Genomic DNA, 23,408 nt, shown 5'->3' on the forward strand with positions numbered 1-23,408 from the left:
ACACTAAAATAACTCAATCTGGACAATGGTAAGGTAAGTATACTACTAACACCTTCTTTACAGGTATGTTTTTTACCTACATAGAGTAGGCGGGTCCCAGCCAGAATGAGCTGACCATCCATTTAAGTGGAAATCCCATTGATTTCAAGGGGCTGGCAGCGTCAGTTTTCAAGCCTGAAAGTCAGAGGGACAAGGGCGTATGGATCTGTGGGGGCCACAAAAGGACCTGGCCCAAGGTGGCAAAATGTGAAGAACAAGTGATAGGGTCCCGTGCTTTTACTGCCTTAGTGCATTCCACTTTTACCTAACAAAATTATGCTATATTTGTTTAATATCCTAAATATGATCAAAGGCAGATATAAGAAAAAAAATGCTTAGCCATTGTAATATTTTAAAGCATGCAATGCAAGTGCAGGGATTTGACATGAACAGCATTTGTCAGAAAAAATTAGGAGTACAAGAGAGAAGCACAAGGAGCTGATCGGTTCATGTGCCAACAATGAGCATAATTATAGAAGAAGAATGAATAATGACAAAGATTAGCTTGTCCTTATTGTGCTTCTTAAAGTGTATATCCAGCCTTATACAGGCTCCTCTGCTGTGCCTAAAACAGCTTACTTTTGTAATGCACGCTGTAAGTTTCTCACAGTGTGCATTAGAAGATACAGCAACTTAGAAAGAGTCAGCATCATTTCCTGATTGATGGACATCAAGCATCATCTAGCCCGACATTTCTCAACCAGATTGCTAGGGGTTCCTTGAGCAATGAACAATGTCTTCTTTTCAGGTCAGTTTACCTGACACCAATGATCTTTTTGGCTAACTGCATGGATAATATTTTTGAGGCACCACATGAATGTAGTATGAGGTATAAATATAGTAGTTTTTACCAGAAGTTCGCTGAGGACTGAAAGTTTTTCCAGGGTTCCCCTCATGTTAAAAAGTTGGGGCAATGCCGATCTAACTCCTATCTTTTAACTCCAGAGTTAATGTGAAAGACTCACCCCTTTTATTCAGTTCTTTCAACCATGGAAATTCAATATCACATACAATGCCCATTTCTCCACACCGACACCCACCTATAGGGTATTTAGATATTTGCCTACCTCCTCTGAAGAGCGGTACCATACCAGAATGCCAGATTATGATTGACTGATATGTAGATTTAGTGATCCTTCCATTATTTTCTCATGCATCATAATACCTTTTATTATCCAATGGTAAACCTAAGTAATCTGAGTGTCCTGGGCCTTTAATTCTATAACTTCCAGGTAAACACATTAACGAAGGAAAGCCATAAAACCTCATCACACACACGCTGATGTTGGGTAACAGATGCCAGCGTTGTTTTAACATGAACCATACACTTCTAACACACCCCGCAGTTAACAATAAGTACAGGGCACGAGGTGTGCAGAAAGTCCAATGTTCTGTGTTCAGAAGGGGTGTGACAATCCAGATCCAACAAATGAGAAAGGAAAACAAACCTGCATTCTGATATTCAGCAATACCGGTCTCTTTTCGCTTGGTTGCCAAGTCCTTGAGACTGTGTTAATATTAGACAACACAGCCTGACCTCCGGCTGACATTAAACCAGAGAACAACCTTGAACTGTAAATGAACTACAAACCTTATCCCAGGCAGCTTTTTCTCTCATCAACATTTTATTATTAGGATCCAATTGCCAGAGATATCTCAATTCTAACTTTACAATGTCATGCTGTTGAGAAAACAAATTCCACATAGGACACCAGGAAAACACGAAATGTTTTATAGGATAGAGATCATCTTTTTTTAAATCTGAATGTAGAAATAGGAGAAAATAAGTGCCAGGTGTTACGGCAAGGGCTTTTTACATTTGTGCAGTAAAAGATATATACATATTATGATACGTGTTGAAGTTTTTTGTGTTAACATGTAACATATCAACATGCCAAAAAAAGGTGCATGCACAATTTTGAGCAGTGTAGTGCACCACAGCACATTCAAGTGTGATATTCTGCAACCTGACCCGGACACAATGTAACATCTGCACATGCACAGTTACGTAGTCAGTTGACATCCAATGGCCAAATACGATGGCTATCTTTATGGAAGTCCTTCGTGGAACCAATGGCGAAGATGGCACCTTTCAAGGATGCAGAGATGACAGGTCCTGGACTTAATCGCTGCAAGGCGGCTGCACACGGGTAAGGAGGTGCCATATGTTGGGCAATTCTGATGTGGTTTACTGCATGCTTGTTCCAGATCAGTGACTCAATATATTGATGTCAGAGCTAGCCAAACAATTAGGACTTTCAGCAGGAAATCAACTGAACCTGCTTTCATATACTTCTCTCAGAGCTGGTTTTAATTTAAACCTACTGCATGGACTTAAATTGAGAAATGACCCTACAGCTGCACTCAGCCGTTGGTAATACACCACTGTTTTGATCAGTCACCCCTCAAGCAAAGATGGTATGCAAATACAGACTTTTCAGAAAGTCAGTATCTGAATATGAAAAACCCCATCCCCTCCATGTAACAGTGCCTGGCTATGGCTATGGATCACTTAGCCATTAAGCTATGATAGCCATTTGGAATCTCAGAACATTCTTAGAGCAAAATCCCAAACTTTTCCACAACCTAACCTTGACGCTGTTTAAAATGATTCAAATAATTTATTAACCTTTAATAAAACTAGCAATAAACAAAATCCCCAGCAAATATAAAGACCAGCTGTTGCTCACACATTTTATTCCGCTCCAACCACAATAGGAAATAGGCATCTTCCGATTCATAAAAATGACAAAAAATGCTTAATGTGGCACAAAGGTGAATTCCGCCAACGCAGTCATTGAGCGTGAAAAATGGCAGCGGAGTAGGGGGACTGTGGGAAATCCACTTAATTGTCACATCTCCACTCCTGCAATGGTCTAATTAATGCACGTCTTCACGTCGTGACCTTTTGTTCCAACCTATTATCTCTACCAAGCAGAAGTTCAAATACTTAAGAAACATAAACTTAATTGGGTACGATTCACAAAGTGCCATCAGAAAAAAAATGGTATGCATCTTACTTTAGTATTCAATTTTTTTTGTTACTACAGCAACTAATAATTTAAACTTGTTTGCACCCTTTTACTTGGATATATGTGTATGAAAACCCAAACTCAATTTTTCAATTTCTGCAGAAATCTTTTTTTTTGCAAAGCTTCTCACCTAGAAACTGTGCCAGCCGTAGCACTTTGGGATGACAATGCTAAGCCACTCAGCAGCAGCGTTGTCAGCCCGGTATGTGCTGACAACACTGTTGCAAAAAGCATGGTGGTGGCTTAGCATTGTCAGACTGAATCACGATACAACAATACCGGCAGATCTTCAGGAAAGAAGCCTTGAGACAGAAACACAAATAGGGATTTGTTTAAAAACCTGTTTGCCAAACATACTTTAAAATAGATTTAGGGTTTAGTACACAGATGGCTGTCATATAAACACAGCCGCCTACAATTGTGTCACCTTTTGTCCTGGTGGCTGACAGGTAAGGTGTCTGGGTAGAGGGCTGAATTGACGATTGACTATCAGTCTCTGCATTTAGTGTATGAGAGCACGTGATGTACAGAGAACGCCTGTCAGTACTGATCACTCAAATCCGTAGTAAACAGCATGGGGTGGTGATAGATCGGTGTCTGGCAATTGGTACAACTATCATGTAACTGCTGCAAAACCCTCCATGTGAACAAGCCCTTAGGGCTCCTAGGCTTCGTCCAGATGTTGCTCGAGAACAAGTCGTTAGGGTTCCATAGCATCCTAGTGTTCCTCCCAATGTTGCTAGAGGTTTCTTGAAGTATTGCCAATTGACCTTTTGTTGGATGGGGCTTGCCAAGTTTTGGGTCCAACACCAGAGCCAGTGGCATGATGCACATGATATTTTTATCTATCTGTAATGGTAGAAATATAAAACAGCACTTGGTGTATAGCACTCAAAGTGGCAATCTTTTCAATTACCCCAATTATTCCTTTATACAAGGGTTCCCTAAGACCTGGAATTTATTTCAGAGGTTCCACAAAGGTTGAGAAACACTGCTTTATGGTTTACTGTATAATAATAACAACACACTGGGCCTGGGTTTATAAAAGCTCTGCAAGGCTAGAAAGGATACACTTTATTCAGTGAATCTGGGTGATCCAGCAAACCTGGAATGGATCTTTCATTCAAAAAATTTGCTAGTAAATGACTTTTAGGAAATCCTTTCCAGGTTTGCTGGATGACCCAGCTTCATTGATTAAAGTTTATCTTCTCCAGCCTTGGAGAGCTTTAATAAATTAAGCCCACTTAATAGAAGCATATATTGAAAAAAGGTAAGGGATTAATATAAAAGTTCTTAGAAATGCAGGATAAGAATTCCTACTGCTGCATACAAAAAAAAAAACATCTGGTTTTATGCACAGGAGCAGTAACACAAATAAGTATTGTACAGCAATGGTAAATAGTTATCATAGGGGAAAAAAAGCACTTATCTTACTTAAGTCAGTGAGTAATGTGAAAAATCCAAGCAATGTGCAATCATTACACACTGTCGCACAGTTTCTTTAGTGTTATGAAACCAATATAAAACACCATACCTGTGTTATGGCACGTTTACTAAAGTATGCAAATCATGCAAGCTTTTTGCCACGTTTTAGTAAATAAGGCCAAAAGAGAAGTCCAAGAACTTTAATTTTTAGCAGCAGGTAGCCCTCACATTCAAAGTATTCGGGGCAGTTCCCACTATGTCTGTCACTGAATACATCGGTGACCTGGGGTGCCATTCATTTTCACAATGCAGAAAAGAGTGCACAGCAAAGCATCACATTCCTGAAAAAAGGTCGGAAACATTTTAGTTGTGATGGGTTGCACACAATACACTGTAAGTCCTGGCATAACTAAAATTGTCAACTTACAACAATAATGCCATTTTAATGTAATTTTTTCTGCTGTGCATCAACCTTTTGACAAAAGATAGTAAAAAAATTATATCTATTCCAAATCCGGGTTTAACTGTGCCTTCAAACCTTCAACTGGGCAGGCTTGTAAAACATAACAAATTCAAAGTTCTCTTTTTATGTGTTCTCACCACAACAGTCACAATTTCTATTCTATTGCAGATAAAACATTGGAGTCACTCATCCTATTTATGCATGTTATTGTGCCAAGCTGGAAGCCAACATTTGGTTTAGATGGACTCGTGGTCATAACTCCATGGGATTTTATATATAGAAAATTGTGTCACTTTAGGATGAAGGACAAGTTTCACTAATCGTCATGATGTCATCCTGAGCTCATTACAGGTCCAAGGTCATTTATGAGTCATTTATCTGAAGCCACTGAGGTTAATGCTAGCGCTGAAGTAACACAGACACTGGACATAATGAACTAGACCTTGATGGAAGGGTTGGAGGGGGGATATTTTTCACAATATACCATGAGAACACAAATGGAGTAAGTCAGGTATCCCAGCTGTGCCTTTTCATACTTGAAAACAATTTCTGTAATCCAGTTTTTGGAGACAAGTCCAACATCACACAAACATCCGGAAAATGCCACCGACTATGCGGACATCCTCCAAGCAGGCACCATGATGGCCAAGAGACATGACACAAAGCTGGTTTAAAAAAAACACACAAAGGGCTAGGTTCTTGTTGCTCTATCTGACTTCCTGCAGCTTCTAACGCACATTAAAGAAGCTCAGAGTGTGCAGTGAAATCAGAGGAATACATTTTAGCCCTGGAGAGGAGCCGGTATAACTGTGCAGGCGTGCCACGCTTCTATTCACACCCCCTAAAGCCTTGTCCAGATTTGAATTTCACAATTAAACAACAAACAATTTTTGGATTACTTTCTCAATTTTTTCTTTAGTTGTTCAAAAGCGACTCTTTAGCATTCATAGTATAAAACAGTAATCAATCTTATTATTAGAAAATGATGACAGCACCAGTGACAGCCAGGGATCCTGGAAATAACAGCTTAAATCCCACTGTTCACAGCTCCTCGGAGGGCTGCGTGATCAGCAGAGCATGCTGGGAGTTGGAGAAGAACAGCTGCTGAACCCCAGGTTGTCGGCTTTCTATGGTGCTCTATGGAGCTTGCACACAGGACAAGCTTAGTTCAGCAGTTCAAGGTCAACTGCACAATTCCGCTTTTTTTGCATTTCTACCCATAAATCAAGCGGATGAGCAGCAAATGCTGTAAAAAAGGGGAAACACGAAAAGCAGGAACATTACAGAAAGCCTAGTGTGCGGTAATAGACTGAATCAAGCAGGAACGACAGATTCAAGAAAAACTAAAGTCTTTTTTTTATTCAGGATGTGCAAATATGAAAATGTGCATTCATGACTCTGGGTTTTCAGAATTTTTACCTGGTATGAAATTCCATTATGGAAATCTGGCACATCAATAGAAAAGTCATTGTTATACAAAGGTGACTGATTAGTGGTATATACAGTATTCTCCCCAGAAAACTTTTTAAGCTGGGTGGCAAGAAGCTGTAGGTGGGAGGTGGCCCCGGTAATATTACATAACTTTTTAGTAACCACCCAAAAACAGGCAGGTGGTTACTGAAACGTGCCGGGCGGTGCACCCAGCTAAAAGGGCCTGGGGAGAACAGTGGTGGAGTGATGGTGACATCCATCTGCTCAGTTAGCTCTCCTATCAGCATGTTACCTGACAGCATATCCTAATGCATCACATCTCATCGGCTACCACTCCCGTTCTCAGTCTTAAGTGCTGCAGAATGCGAGATTGCAAGAGGATAATTCAGTTATAAGTCAGATTCAGTTAGTTTTTAAAATATGCAGCACATGTATGTATTAATTGATATATACATGTATTCACACAGCTTTAAAAGTGAGTAACACATACTTATGATTGGTACAGGTCTAGCAACACCTACAGCGAAAATATGTCAACGCTTAACATGCAATGTTTCATCAGCATACGTAATTCACTTATTTTTATATTTAAGCTTTATCAACTGAACCTGTTGCCCTGGGCTGCATTGGTAAAAGCCACCTGGGAGAGAAGGTCATTGAAGTTCAACAGCGAAGGTTGCCTGGAGTGCTGCATAAACTTCAACAGGTGCTGTGTAGAAAACAATGTTAATGAACAAATTGTGACTTCTTAGAAGTGAAAGAACAGGATGACGACACAATGCTTTAAGCTGTTTTCTCTATGACCTATCTATTGTGTAGAATCTTATCGCTTCTGCTTACTCCTACTTTAGCACACATTCCATGCTATGTTTAGGAGTGCCAGAGGCCAGCAGATATCACAATTTCACAACAATGGACATTGGGCATTTTTCATTATTCCTAGATCAGCAGTTAAGAGCATTTCCTTAACTTTTTATAACTTAACTAGTTCCCCCTTCCCTAGGCACATACTTGGCTTGAATTCGTGCTAGCGGCCTTTTAGGTTCATTTATAAGATGCAGTCAGTCTTTGTGTGCCCGCTGTGCCAGCAGCTTCTCATGGGGCTCTATGGGGCCATCTCCTGGGTAGGTATGTATCTAGAGAGGAGAAGACAAAGCCAACTAGGGGTGGTGAGAGTAGGGGTTGTTTGAAATTGTATTAATCTGTAAACTAACTTGTTCTGCAGTGCACTGCTATTTCATCGGAACAACATTACCATGCATATATACAGTAAAAACAAACAGTGCACAGATGTAAAACCTGTGGGGGTCACTAAATAACAGTCCAAGGGCACTACCCAGGGCTTTAGAGCAACAAACAAGCAATAGCCAAGTCATGGAAAATTAGAAATTGAAACTTGGTAAAGGTCAAAACCTAAGGAAGATGACAAGCAAATTCCACACACTCTATGTTGTTCAAGTAAATATGGTGCGCTTGGATTACACTTCTTGCCAGGACACTCTGATAAGACTACTAAACTGAGACTTACTAACAGACTAAACACGGAGAAAAAAATCTTGTTACCAAGCCATTGTAGGCTAGGTTGGGCATCTGCTCTCTCGTTTGGGCTCCCCACCACTTATTAGGTTTCTTGTGAACCCAGGTTCTGAAGAGGAGTGGAAAAGCCTTGGGTGGGCAGGAGGAAATGGCTTAACTTCAACCACCCTTTGGGCAGGTTCACACCTCGATTTTGTATGACTCCCCATGCCTGGCACCTCGCTTGAGGACTCGCATGGCAGCGTTCTGGACATTTGACAGCTAGTGGCAGTGAGTGGTACTGGTACCACTCACTATACCTCTATTCATTCCTATGGGGGCTGCTGCAGGGAGAATCTACATTTAGAGTCTCCCCATGCTTGAGGAAGCAGTAAATGCGATGCAACCTCACTGCCAGTGTGAATGCATTGTGTGTACATCTATGTGGGTGCAACTGCATAGATGTATATTGTGCTGTGAGCTATAGCACAAATTTAAAAGGGGTTCTACCAGGTGGTAGCGCAAAACAAGTGCAGGCACATTTTTTACTATCGAACTACAACACAGTCCACATGCGATAACGTGTGTTGCAGTGCAATGCACTCCAGGTTTAACCAACACTTGTTACATGCATTGCCCATGTTGACGTAAACCTGACCCTAAACCTTTTAAAATGTAAAAAGTTGTGGCTTTACAGATACTTCAAACTTGTCTTTCTATGTAAAATAAACAAGTGATCTGTAGAAGAAGCAGCTTTTCTGCAAAACTTTTATTCAGTGACACATTTCCCAAATTCTGTGTATATAAAGAAATCTTTACACACCATCGTAATAGCAGATATAATTGATCTTTTTATATAAATATACATTGAAATTTTTGTTCAGTGGAGTCAGGATGTTTTGCAATGCCCTTGGCCTCTTTTAAGTGAACGTCGTTCTTGTGTGAGTGATAATGCTATGTATAAGGTAGTAAGCCGTTACTCATCAGTCATCACGTACAAGTCATTGTCTGTATTCAGCACTGCAGCTCAATTTCAGGCAAGGGCAAAATGCTTAGGCCTGCAAATATGTACCAATCATTTTATGACTCACAAACCATAAAGATAATAAGTGACTGTGGTGCAGGTTAACTGAATTACAGCTTTTATACAGCTAAATAAAACAAACCCACTCCTTTGCTAATGTGAGGAAAGACTGGTGATGGGCACTTTGATGCAGTCTGTTCATTTTTGGATGAAGCTAGGTGACATCTGCTAACCTCTCTCTAAATTAATAGCTATTTTAAAGCTACATAAACATGCTGAATAATGGCATATTTATATATATATTTTTTCTTTAAATGTGCATGCATGATAAGTAGTAGTGTAACTCTCCATGACTATCCCCTTCCTAGACTAAGATGGTGACTAGCGCATAGCAGCCACTTCCATGCCTGTGAAGGTGATTTATGGGTATTCAAGTACTTCCTGGACTAAGATGGTGACTCAGGATGACACACTCATGTCAATTCTGGTTATTCTAAAGTTCTTGACTGTTTTTACAAATGTCTGACACTGATTAACCTCTGTTGCAACATTTCACCTTGTGACTTGCTACAGAGTTACAATGACAATGGTGAAAAAACAGCCTTGGATTGGGAACTATGGTTCTTTCTCAGCCACTCAGGGCCCGCACCATTGTGCTGGTTCTTAGAGAACCATTGTTGGAACATTTTACACAGAATATTATCAGGCGGTACTGACTCTCTCAATGCCACCCCCATTCATTCTCTATAGGGCTGTGGTGGTTGAAATGCTACATGTAGAAGGAAGTGATAATGGTGAGGAAGAAGTGACCGCATTGCAACCACCACCATCATTGTCTGCAAAGAGCCTCAAGAAAGGTATTCTTCCCCTATTGTGGCACCATCACATTCATGTTTTCATGTTAGTGCATGTATGCCCTGTAATGTGTAATTTCACACAGTTCTGTAAAGGTGATTAGCAGTGTACAATATTGCAATATGATAACTGGAAGGAAAGATGACAACGAAAATGTTTCCATTCCTAACCTTCTTACCCTTGTATATTTTACCCCTTTAAATATGTTCCAGGTCTTGGAGAACCTTGGGGGTCTTTGGAAAAAAGCTTTAAATTGGTGAGGGGAAAGAATGTCATTTTACATTGGTGGCTGAAATACCACCTCCATAGAGACATGCTGCTGGCTCTACCAAGTGGTGTTGGCTCCAGAACTATGCCGGCATCATCAACTAGGAGGGCAATCGGCCAAAGTTTGAGCTATCCCCTTGCAATCTCCAGAGGAACCTTGGGATTCTATGAGACTTTTGTTGAGAATGGCTGCCCTAGTCACTGGGATGGAGCTCATAGACAGTTTTTTTTTCATAAAAAAAGGCAAGCTTTAAAACCTTTTAATTCCATTGCCTCCAGGTAAGAAATTTAGTTATGCGAACTTATAAAGTTACTGAAAGATAAACTTTAAAGTAGATGTAAACTCATAACTGTATGACATTTATTATGTCAAAACTCTATACAACCGCTGTGATTTTGCTTTCAAGGAATACTGGTTTACATGCAAATCATTGCACCGGACTAGTTTCACTCAACACTGTTAATGACCATGCCCCTGTGCATGTGTGACCTAGCTGATATGTAGAATGTAAGTAGCCTTTGAGTTAGGTAGCCTTCTTTGTACATGAATTAAATTAAAGGGGAAAAAAACAGCGAACATTTATTACAGACTGCTTTCCTCAAACAACAACAAATACATCAATCATGCATTTGTGTTGTATCAGCACAAGCGCATACACTTCATAGTCCAATGTATTTTGTAATACACATTGTTCCTAAATATAGGAATGTATACATACGTGCCATGTCCAGTTTGATGCATAGGCAAGTGGAGCACATACTCGCACTAAGGGAACTGTTCCACTTTTTATGATAGCTATGCTTAGCTAAACAGCATTTGACAGAAACCCAATCATGTCAAAGGCTGACTAATGATGTGCACAGTCAAAGCTGGATCTTCAGGTCAACATATTGTGGAGAAGCAGCCTTCCTCAGCACTGCATTTTATGGCTTGATATATGCCTGCGTCAGCTCCGTGTGTGTCACTTTGTTGCTATCTTGGGTATTTAGATGAAAAGAAGAAAATAAAGATCATTGATCTCACTGGGACTGGTCACCGGGGAGGTATACCATGCAACTGAAACATATAACTGTTAAAAAATACAATACAATATAGCTATATCATTTTAGAAATATGCTGATCAAGACATAAGACATAACAACTGGACAATTGTTTTGATTATATAAAGAATGTTCAACTGCCTGTGTACATAATATCAAAACAAAACTATATAAAACGGAAAAAAAACAGGAAGAGTAATATCATTGACCCTACAGAACAATCTCCATTGCCACAAAATTGTACCTGATATAATGACCACCTCTCTTATGGATTTAATCAGTCATCGGCCAACAGTTGTCTTATTTGTTTTTTCTATTAGGCATAATGACCAAATTTGAATAATTGACATCCTTAAATTGTAGACACTGGTGCTTGAAACTGAGGGACATTGGTCTTTTTGTAGCCTAAATATGACTCATGCAGGGGAAAATAAGAGGGCCACCCAACTATGGAGTAAGCTTCATAATGGACAGCGCATCCATGACACCTCACCCATACCTAGAAGTGTTTTATTTCATTCCTGGTATCCTAGAAGAGGGGAGCGCTAGAAAATAAAAGGTTTGTACCTTGTTGGGTTACCCTCTTAGGTAATGGGTAAAAGAGGGGGTCACTTTATCAAATGTGTAATCTTTGGACACCATCACTCTTACCAAGCCTATAGAGGTTTACTACTTTTAATAAAAGTAGTGAAGCACTATGGGGTAAAAAGGTTCACCGTCAAGTGCTACCCATCACAGCTCCTTTACAATGGGTTTTTTTAAGAGTAAAAGCTTGATCACCTATTACAATTCCTTGGCAATAATTGCCAATGCTTGACAGAAAGAAGCAAATACAAGGTCACTTGAAAAACATTTACTTGTATGATGCAGCCTAGGTTCCAAAAACACAATGAACAAGTGGTGCCATTTTTATAAAACAAAGTCTCCCCAAGGTAGGCAATTCCTTCATCATGAGCACCAAAGGACTCAGCGTAGTTAAACATACCATATAAAAGAAAAACTATAAGCCCCCAGACAACAAAATTCACCCTCAGCCTTTACCATTTCACCGGAGATGAGAAATTGAGTGGCCAGATCTAATCAGTTAGTGCAAACAGATTCCTAATCACCTATAACCAAGAATTCTCTTATTATGAGCAATGTTTTTCTGAACATCACATCAAGAAGCCAAAATGTCCTTTCACGCTGCTTATAAGTGGATATAACAGGTTTTCCTCGGCTTAAACTATACACCAACTAGTTATCAACAGCAAGTTGATATCTGAAGCATCACTTGCAAGGAGAACAGTAGATGGCCAATATAAACACACCCGGATAATGACAATCTGCCAAATCACTTGAGAGCAAATTACTGGCATGCTAGAAAGCTCCTATTTGAAAGCCATTTTAACGTGGACTTACAGTGTCAAATTAACATACCATTACTGTAATCTTCACCCTCATGCTATCTTAAAATGATAAAAACGAGGTCCATAAACATATACTTTTCATGTAATAAAATCAATTCCTCCCCCTTCTGGCACTCACATGACTTACACTAAGCCACTACGGGGCTTCTGCTGATGTGGAGGATATATACATGAAGACCATGGGGTTGGTTTAATAAAAAAAATAATAAATAAATATCAGCTTTTTATATGGGAAAGGATATTTCATTTAGCTTTGTATCAGCTATCCAACCATTTGTACGCAAGCATAATTTTTAAAGAATTCTTTGCATATGATTGGGTTTTTTTTGTGAACTATCACCACATTCACTATCTAGGTTAATTATCCCTTGCAAGGTGATGATTCACCTTGGTAAGTGAACAACCTGAATTCCTTTAGTAAATCACCTTCCATGCATGCAAAGCTTCAGCAACTTCGACAGGGAAAGGCACTGGAGGAAGTAGCATAACTCCTATTACAAGAGAGCTTATCTTGGGCCTTGCATATTCATTTCATGATAGCATAAAAAAGAAAACATAAGTTAAATTTCTGAAACAAATCTGCTTTAAAAAATGTCTTGTTAGTTTTGGATGGATTGTAAAAGGGTTAGACTATTCAAATTTTTAAATTGCTCTCTGGGTCCCCAATGGAAAGATTTATCCGATTTGTTCCACTAAAAATTGTAACAGAGACAGAACGTGATTGGAAATCCAACATTTTTGAACAAGAAGTAGAAATCTTCCAATGGAGACAATATTTAAACAGTATTTATTTAGCATCAACATATTAAGCAGTGCTATAAATAAATAGGGTTGCATATGACAGACACAGGAGGAGGAGAGGACCCTGCCCCGACAAAAACTACCTACAAAGAGGTCTCCCCACACTTTTAATGTTTTTATCCTGTTTTATCTTTAAGACAGAAAATAAAGAGATGTCTCCCAAACTGTACAAAGAACTCTTCCCCTACTCTATCCAAACTCAAAAAAAAAGTTTTTGCTATCCATGAAATTTACCTAAGTCAATGTATTTCCTGTATTTACACTAACATAGTAAGTTGTGCTTTACAGAGCACAAAGTCATTCACTATTGTTCATCATTCATTGTCCCCCAAAAGGACATCTGATATCCATATCTCACTCAAACATAATGCAGACAGTTGGGGAAGCCAATTACCCTAACATTATGTTAGCAATACAAGTATTTAGAGAAAACATTCAAAAAAACGCCATTGTTCTGCTTGGATTCAAACACGAAGCAAGAGGGACAACTACTATACTGAATAAATATTGCATAAGAAAGGCCCAGAAGTAGAATGTACTTGCAAATTTTATTAGGCCCCAAACAAGCTGAAAATCAGCACAGAAAGGCAAAAGCTAAAATCTTATGAACTATTATTGTTAGTGAATTGTATGAGACCAATAAAGAAGCAAAGATCAGCAGAAGTTTCGAATTGCGACTTTTCATGCCACCATCATGAATATAAACAATCAGAATGCTAGAAAAATTCAAAGTGGTTTTAATAAAAGTATTTTGATTATCAGACCACCATGTCTCCTGCAAAAACAACCTCCTCAACAGAGGTCATGAAAGTGCTTCCACCCCATCGGTGTGACGACAGTTTAAACTAGGACCTGCAAAATAGCATTATGGAGTTCATGCACCGTGACTTAAAAATAAACATTAGCCTATCACTTGTAATCTTGTTTCACAAAATCCTCCCATTGCGGACTGGATCACTGACAACACTGCTCATATAATATTTGGATTCTTTATCATAAAATCATGACTCGCCAAAGACTCCAGGAGACGGGGAAAGAGGACAAAACGCCGGACAACATTACCATGACTTGCTGAAGAGACAAACACAAATCAGGCTGCACCGTCAGTTTGTTGGCTGCTATTCTGAAGTTGACAAACACTGACTAATACTTGATGACGATTCAGTGATGGGATCATGTTCTTCAAGAGGGCAAAAAACTACTTAAGAAGGATTCGGAGAGGTGGATTTATATATGGCATGAAAGTCAGGCTTATTTATGCTAACAGAAGAAGTTAGCAATCATATCAGCAAAGAGAATTCTAAAATTACGAAGATGCAAAATATATGGCTCCCAAATTTAGATGGAATCAGCATCCCATCAACGTATAGTCCCCACCTAGAGTCTCCAAATCCAGAAGGGATCCACCCCAACTTTTTTGGCGTCCTTCTTTAACGTCTCTTTAATATATATCATGTATAGATGTGTATACCTAATTGTACTATTGAACAAACTAATCCAAGCTCCTGCATTTTCACCCTTCCTGCACGGGTTATAAAAGAATAAAAAAAAACAATCAATGAACCAAATAGAATATTTATTGTGCATTACTCTTGCATGGCCTTATAATCAGAGGTTTATCACCTGTACTTTCTTTACATTAACAGGTCTCCTGTCTCATAAGCTAAGACAGTATGTAGCAGGTAAAGAAGTCCTAAACATGGAATCTGCAGTTATTGGCCTCCTTCAAAAATCAAATCATTTATTGGCAATGTGGTTTTATTAAAGCCAACCTCACTGAATGAACCAAGCATGCAGCAAATGAAAAATCAAACAACCTTAGCGCCATATTTGTTTCCAGCTAGGAAACAAGCCAAAGCCTTAGTGTTACAGCCAAATAATTAGTATTTTCAGATGGAAAGGCCATGACTGACACTCAACAAATATTCTGCATGGCGGATTTCTTTCACTGGTTTACGCATTGCCTCAACTTGTGTGCGATAATGCATTTATCTAATAGTGACCGGGGCCTTAATGTGAAACAGCCCCGTGTGAAGAAAGATGGAAAAGGAGCCAAATAAGAAGATGCAGATACCCTGTATTATTTATTGATAACCAGCTGAGACACTAATGATCTCAGCATGTCAGCAATACTTTTACTATTGCATGTCATTAAAAAAGGATCCATTCACTGTACTGTATACTACTAAAGAAAAATTCAAACAAAGCTTTAACAAGTTAAACTTTCAATCAAATGATACAGAATAGTAAATATTGGGTAATATAGCTTAGAGGATATAATAGTAAATACCATCTTCCAGTAGTAAAAGGACCCCAATGGTAGGGAGCTCCTTGGTCTGCACACTGGCTGTATCTTTTATTGAGGTCCCCCAGGTTGTTTATTATTTTTTACCTTTTTATTATAGAGAATGCAGAATTCAATTACTCTGCAGTAGATGAAGGCATTTCAAATCCCTCAGTAAAAATGGTCAGAGTTTATGGCAGAACTCTATTAAGACGAGGGCTATATCATCCCACCAGTCACCATACAGACCTGAAATATTTGATCAGTCTGGTCCATGAAGTCAGTTATTTGTATTCTTGCAATGCTCAACATGAACATATTTCCTAAAATTGCATGGTTTCTTTAGACTCCAACACAATGCTCTAGTACCTACAACTACAAAGTACATTGCAGTTCCGAAAATTCACAAAAGGATAAGATCATACAAGTAACTTACAGACCTGCATAGACCAGTGACACCTAAACCATTTAAAATGTAATTTACCAAATGTAGATTATTATCAATAATATAAATGCATGCGATCACTCAAATTTCTCCTGCTCAGGATAGGATACATTAAATTTAATGCAGGAAAGTGCTTTGACGCACAGTAACCAATCAGAAGTCATCTTTCACTGTCCGGACTGTAAACCTAATATAGAAGCCAACTTTTTATTGATTATTACAGTCCGCTTTCTATTGCTGGGTTTATTATATGAACCCCTATTACCAAAGACCAAATCATTTGCCTTTCACAGGTCACTAATTATTTTTATAATATATATTTATTTAAATTTTCAGGTATAACATGGTTAAACGTTTTCTTTTACCCTACAATATTGCATTTTTCTTTCTTGATTTCATCAACACAAAACAACAGCAAAACACACATAGCAAGCAAAATAATCAAAAATACGACAGAATTGTAGCCATCATTACAAAAAAAAAAACTTTGAAAATAGGTGAACTCCTTCCGACAGATGTCATTTCATTATGAACAGACGTGGCCCCATGGCGAGCGGGGGGAACCTGGTATTTGGTATTATTGAAGGTCAACAGTAATTCCCAATGTGCAGTTACAAAGAGCAACCAACAAGTCGTCATTCTAAATGATCCTGACTGCTTCGAACTGGTGAAATAATAAATGTGTTCACTAGGAGGGATTGCATTTTTAGCATACGGCCACCCTGCATATAAAACCCGCTTGTGTGCGTCTGATGTACCATTCAGAAAAAGCGGCCGTGCTGATCTCAATGCTTCCTGTGTATATATTGTCATTATGACTAATCATTACAATGTATCAAATCCTAGCAGGGCTTGGCTCTTATTTTTTCAACCCACTGGCAATAATACAAAATCTACCATTGCAACAAAACAGCAAACCTGCACCTAGGGAAATAACACGAGCACCAATGCTGACCTCACCTGAAAATACTCATTTCCTGGGTCTCACTGGCTTCAAACTTTGCAATCACTGACCCCCAATCCAGCAAGCTGCTGGCAAAGAGGTGTAACTTCTAACACTTGTTCTGCGTCCAACTACCAGGCAAAAAGCATTTTCAGGGACTATATTTCTCAGTGCATGTTTCTTTTAAAGACCTGACATCGGATTTCCTAATAGCTCCTGCGGTACAGTGAGAACATCTGACAATTATGAAATTATTTTTATTTTTGTTGCAAACCAGACAATAGCCCGTGTTTTCATTTCTTGTTGCTCCAAATAAAAACATATATAGAAAGGTGATGCAATATTACTCCAACCTGAGACAGGACCCAGCAACATATGAATGGAAGGCTTTACTCCTAGTGCATAGTACTATTCCCTTGGCTCAAGAGCTGGCACTCTCATACACACGCAATACAAGCAAAGGACAAAATCCCAAAAATATTAATCAAATATCATTGTAGGGATCTGAGTAAGTGCCCTCTGCACTTCTAAATGCTACCACGCAACACTGACATTTGACTCTTTTGGCCCAAAGTGTCTGCGTACACCAGGATCTTCCAGTCCTTCCACAATTCCAGTTCATGAAACAATATTGCTACAGCAAATAAACATCCTGTGCATGCTACATGGAGCAAACCTCAATTTGACACCCCCAACCCCCGCCCTGGTGAGTCAAATCTTGCAGTAACACCTAAGACTGTTACTATTCACCCCCCCAAGTTAATGATTACTACTCCTTTTCCTGTAAGTAACTAGTCTGGACCTCTGTGACCCTGCTGTCCATCCTGGGGAGGTGGGGGTTGGGCCCCTGGGTGGCAATCCTCCCTTTAGAAATGTCACTGTGCCAGATTCCCAAGGTACAGCATTACCTCATTTCCATGAGCCCCCGAGCCAGAGGTCTGATCACAAAAGCCAGACATCCTGCTCACACAAGGGGGCACCCAGCAAGCCCGCTACCCCTCTACCCACAAAGCTTGACACCCCTTACCTGGCAAGTGTGCCACCCTGATGACAGCAAATGTGCCACATTGGCACCCAGTACCCAGCAAAACTGTCACCCCTGCACCCAGCAAGCTTCCTATTCCTATACCCAGCAAAATAGCCATCCTAGCACCCGGCAAGCCTGGCACCCCTGAACATACCAAGCCACCCTTTCATTTACAAGCCAGCCACCCCAGCACCCAGCAAGCCCACAACCCCAGCACCTAACAAGCCAGCCACCACAACACCCAGCAAGCCCACAACCCCAGCACCTAACAAGCCAGCCACCACACACCCAGCAAGCCCACAACCCCAGCACCTAACAAGCCAGCCACCACAACACCCAGCAAGCCCACAACCCCAGCACCTAACAAGCCAGCCACCACAACATTCAGCAAGTCTACAACCACAACACCCAGCAAGCCTTCAACCCCTGCATTTAACAAGCCAGCCACCACAAAACCCAGCAAGCCTAGCACCCCTGCACCTAACAAATCAGCAACCACAACACCCAGCAAGCCTAGCACCCCTTCGGCACCCAGCACCCATGAAAGTTTGTAGGATAAGGGGTCCCCATGCAGCAGGCTGTATTTCTCATTGCCTCTCCCTCCTCCTCCTCCCAGGCTGGCTGAGTCAGACACAAGGCTGGAGCCGTACAACCATGGCCATTCCTGGGAACAATGGCCGGGCACACACTCACCTGAACAGCTCTTCTCCAACATGTCCGGGGTGCACACAAAGCCTCCACATTGTCCTCCAAATCCCAGGCTGAGCCCGCACAGTGTCTGTGTCTTCCTTCCTCTCTCTGCAGCAATGTCTGAGTGTCACAGCCTCCCCCAGCACTAATCCTGCTCCACCTAACCCGGCACTGCTCACTGGCCCTCCCACTGCTCTGCCATTCATCCCTTAACCCTTCCACTCACACACTGCTAGCACCGGGACAAGCAGCCGTGCCAACATGGGGAGTCTGGGGGCTGCTCCCCTCCAATAATAATCCCCAACATTCCCCATATTATCATCATAGTACAAGCCTTCTCAGGGTATATAGGATTAATGACAGCTAATGGGCTGCAGGAGGGTATATGATGGGTGAGAATAACAATAATACAATAACAAAAATAATAATTCATTAAAAATGGTTACTACTTTGGTAAATGTAAATCAAGTAGGATGTCAAATTCAAATGTAATTCAGTGTGCAAACAGAAACTATACACTGATTAATAATAATACCAACAATACTATCTATTAATGATAATATTACCAACAGTACTATTATTAATGATAATGATACCAACAATACTATTTATTAATTATAATAATACCAACAATACTATTTAATAATAATAATACCAACAGTACTATTTATCAATAATAATATTACCATTAATACTATTTATAAATATTATTAATACCAACAATACTATTTATTAAAATTAATAATACCAACAATACTATTTAATAATAATAATAATACCAACAGTACTATTTATCAATAATAATATTAACATTAATGCTATATATAAATATTAATAATACCAACAATACTATTTATTAAAATTAATAATACCAACAATACTATTTATTACTAATATTAATACCAACAGTACTATTTATTAATTATATTAATACCAACAATACTATTTAATAATATTAATACCAACAACAGTAATAATAAATCATAAAAAAATGTTTACCCCACTACTTTAGTAAATGTAAATCAAAGGTGGGATACATGCCATTCAGTGCGCTAAAAGGGGAACATGTTCATATTATCATTATTAATAATAATAATAATAATAATAAACAGTATTTATATTGTTAATATTGGTTTTTTAAACAAAATATATTTAGCGCCAATGTATTACGCAGTGCTGTACATTAAAAGGAGACTGCAAATGACCGATAAATACAGACAGTGACACAGGAGGAGAGGACCCTGCCCCGAAGAGCTTACAATCTAGGCTAGTGCCAACATATTAGGCAGCACTATACAATAAATAGGGCTTTCAAATACCAGACAGACAGTGACACAGGAGGAGGAGACGACCCTGCTCCAAAGAGCTTACAATCTAGGAGGTGGGGTACGTAACACACATTAAGACTTTATATAATTTTCTAAATATATATGGGATGGAGAATACCATGGGCTCAATAAAACAGGGAATCTGACATTCCCTCAAACATTCCATCATGGGAATCTTCCAGGTCCATATGTTTTATTGGCAGTAAATAATTCCCACCAATGAATGTTTAGGGGGAATGCCATATTCCCAGTTTTATAAATAGAGCTCATATTACTTTTTGTTTAGTCCTGGTACTTTGATAAATTTATCCAAGTAAGATAAAAGCCATTCTGTGGGCTGAAGAATGCTATGCACTAGTAAGTATTTACTACTACTACTACTACTACTACTACTACTACTTCTACTACTACTACTACTAATAATAATAATAATAATATTATTAATAATAATAATAATAATAAATATTATTAAAAAGTATTTATTTGTTTACGCCTACTACTTTTTGTAATATACATTAAACATGATAAATGCCATCCAATTGGCTGAAGGAGGCTAAATACTAAATAATAATACATATAATAATATTAGTAATAAATTATTCTTACCATTTGTTTACTCCAAGTAGTGATCTAGTTAGAAACCAAGTAGGATAAATGCCATCTATTGGACAGGGGGGGGCTATATACTGCTATATTATTGTATTTGTGTGTGTATATATGTATATTACTATTCTAGTTAGAAACTATACAGGGTATATGAAGTATGTATTTATATTATTATTGTTGTTACTACAATTTCCTACAATATTCCTACTACCATTCAAGTTAGAAGCTAGGTTGGGTTCTAAATTACAAATTAATAATATATTTTTTTAATTTATTTTACTACTATTACCATTCTACCTTAGTAGGATCCATCCCATCTTATGAACTAGTATTTATAAATATGTGTATTTAAGGAAAACATGTCTGCATCACTTCAGGTTCCCCTTATAACACCAGGTGTAGTTCATTTTTGTTCATTTTTTAAATCAATTTCCAAAAGACAGGTGCACTACTTTAGCATATGTCTCCTATATTGTATATACATCTATTATTTTCATTGAGCATTACATATAATTTCATTTTTTTTAATATTCCATGCATGGCAGAAGAATTGGATGTTTGTAGTTGTACTTTGGTTATGAAGCTGGTTTAGATTTTAAGGGCCCTTTGAGATCTTCAGTCCAAATCCGCATGGTTGGCAGCTTCAGGGCTCATAGCAAACTGCTGCTTTGTGCCCAGAAGCAGCAAACCGCCCTCCAGGTCAACAGGTTTGCATGCCTTGCCTTTGGGTTTGTGGAGCAGTAAAGGAAGAAAAGCAACCATATGGCTCTATGTATGGCATGCATGTAGACAGGAAATAGTGTGAGGAAGCTGCAATGAAGGCTGCAACAAAGGTATAAAATGCTGAAAATACATTTTTCAATTAAATTATTAAATAAATAAATTACCATATTTATGATACACAGAACAAAATATTATGTAGTTAGTATATACATCGACTTTTTACCTTCTGGTGGTTATTTTGAGCATTTGAAATTCAGCACCTAAATATCCTGGACAAAAAATGCTCAGCAGCAATAAATTGTACATAGTCCATACATATTTGGCATCCATGTTGGTAATGAATGCGATGATTCAGTGCACATTTACTACATCTGGGTAACTAATTTATTACAGCAAAAGATAAAAATAAGTTACTGACGCCTAACCATAACTCCTAAACTTAAGGCCTACCCTGAACTTCTTAAAGAAAACTTATGGAATTAGCCAACGCTGAGTTATTGCCAACTGTATGACTCTGATGATGACCCAGCGGTTTCAACAATTAGTAAGCTATGGACCAAGAACAAGATAAAGGGTAAGGGTTCTGATGCCATTGCAATTGCATAATTGTTTGAGGAAAGTACCTGGACCAGAAACCATCAACTGGAAAAGTTGGAAGAAGTTCAGCAGTAGGGGCACCCATGGTTTTCAGTATATGCTTCCCTTAACCTTGAGCTAATAGTACACCTCAAGATTTACTATAAGTGTAGCACCTAGCCTGCTAAGTTTGTAAAATAACTAAGCTGAAGCCCAGTCAGGCCCAGCGGTAATGTTCCATTGTACCTGATGTTGTCATGTTGGCACAGAGGTGGCTACCTATCCAGAAGAAGTCATCAGTTCCAAAACCAGAAGAAGCCGACCAAACTATGGAATGGAGTAAAAATTCTTCACCAAATACAGTAGCCGATCTATATTGAACTTTAAAGCTACAGCTGGCTCCATGATTATGACTGTTTTTGAAGACGCCAAGATAGTAACTGGTGTCGAACATCTACGAAGCTTAAGGCTCCTTCTATGGTTTGCCCCATTTGATGATTTTCTGGGTTATGCTCTTCAATAATTACAAGCTAAAATCTGCACTTTTTGTGCTGGCCCTAAAAACTGAGGTTGGTTTTAAAAGCAGTAAATGCCTTGCCAAAAGCAATATACAATCTAAAAGATATCAGCAGAGACAAGTGATAGGACCCTTGCTCAGTAGAGTAGAATCTAGTACACCTGGTCTTTGCAGTTCCTAACCCATGGGTCAAGAGTTTAATATTATTATCCAGTATTTATATAGCGCCAACATATTACGCAGCACTTTACAAAGTCCTTAGGTATATCACTAGCTGTCCTTTAAAGGAGCTCACAATCTAATGTCCCTATCATAGTCATATGTCATGTCAATTTTAGGGGGAAACCAATAAACCTAACTTCATGTTTTTGGAATGTGGGAGGAAACACATGCAAACATGGGGAGAATATTCAGATAATGATAAGAACATGCATGCATGCAGACCTAGCGCTGCAAAGGCCAGAGTGCTAACCTCTGTGCTTTAGAAAGAACTTGAAGTATGGCCTTTTGAGTTGCTTTTTGCAGGAGTATGGCCTACATTAACCAAAAATGTGAACACTGGCCTTCTATCTGTATGATCCTCTGCTGCATTTTATGACTTTGAAGATAAAGAGCGGGTATTTACTTAAAAGTAATTCAACTTCAAAAGCTGCGCTCTGGAAGCAGTGTACAGCCACCCCTGCAGTAGGGCTACCTCTGCACAGCATGTGTTAATGTTTGTTTAGGTCTAAGGAATAGTACAAAGGTCTTCTACTTACCTTGACCCTTGTTCCCCCAGCAGCTGTTCTCTCTCTCATGTTGTATGTGTTGTATAATGGTACCGCAATGTAGGAAAAGACATCTGACCCAGTGACTGCGGATAGAGCACCTTGGAGAAGATGAATTGAAGTACTGGTTGCAAAGAGAAGGCAGTTTATGGGAGCAAAAAAAAAAAAATTAAAAAAAAAAAAAAGAATCCAACAAGAGT

At 39.0% G+C, this 23,408-nt stretch overlaps 1 protein-coding gene across 1 annotated transcript in view; it reads right to left on the reverse strand.

Annotated features, from left to right (window-relative positions):
• Positions 1 to 18,832, reverse strand: part of NRIP1 (nuclear receptor interacting protein 1) — a 62,429-nt gene extending 43,597 nt beyond the window's left edge. The window contains exon 1 of the mRNA XM_072432054.1: positions 18,695 to 18,832. The gene's annotated coding sequence lies outside the window, so the exon portion shown is untranslated. The remainder of the gene's footprint in view (positions 1 to 18,694) is intronic.
• Between the last annotated feature and the right edge of the window lie 4,576 nt (positions 18,833 to 23,408).

The sequence above is a fragment of the Pyxicephalus adspersus genome, chromosome 1 (genome assembly GCF_032062135.1).
Source record: "Pyxicephalus adspersus chromosome 1, UCB_Pads_2.0, whole genome shotgun sequence".
Lineage (NCBI taxonomy): Eukaryota > Metazoa > Chordata > Amphibia > Anura > Pyxicephalidae > Pyxicephalus > Pyxicephalus adspersus.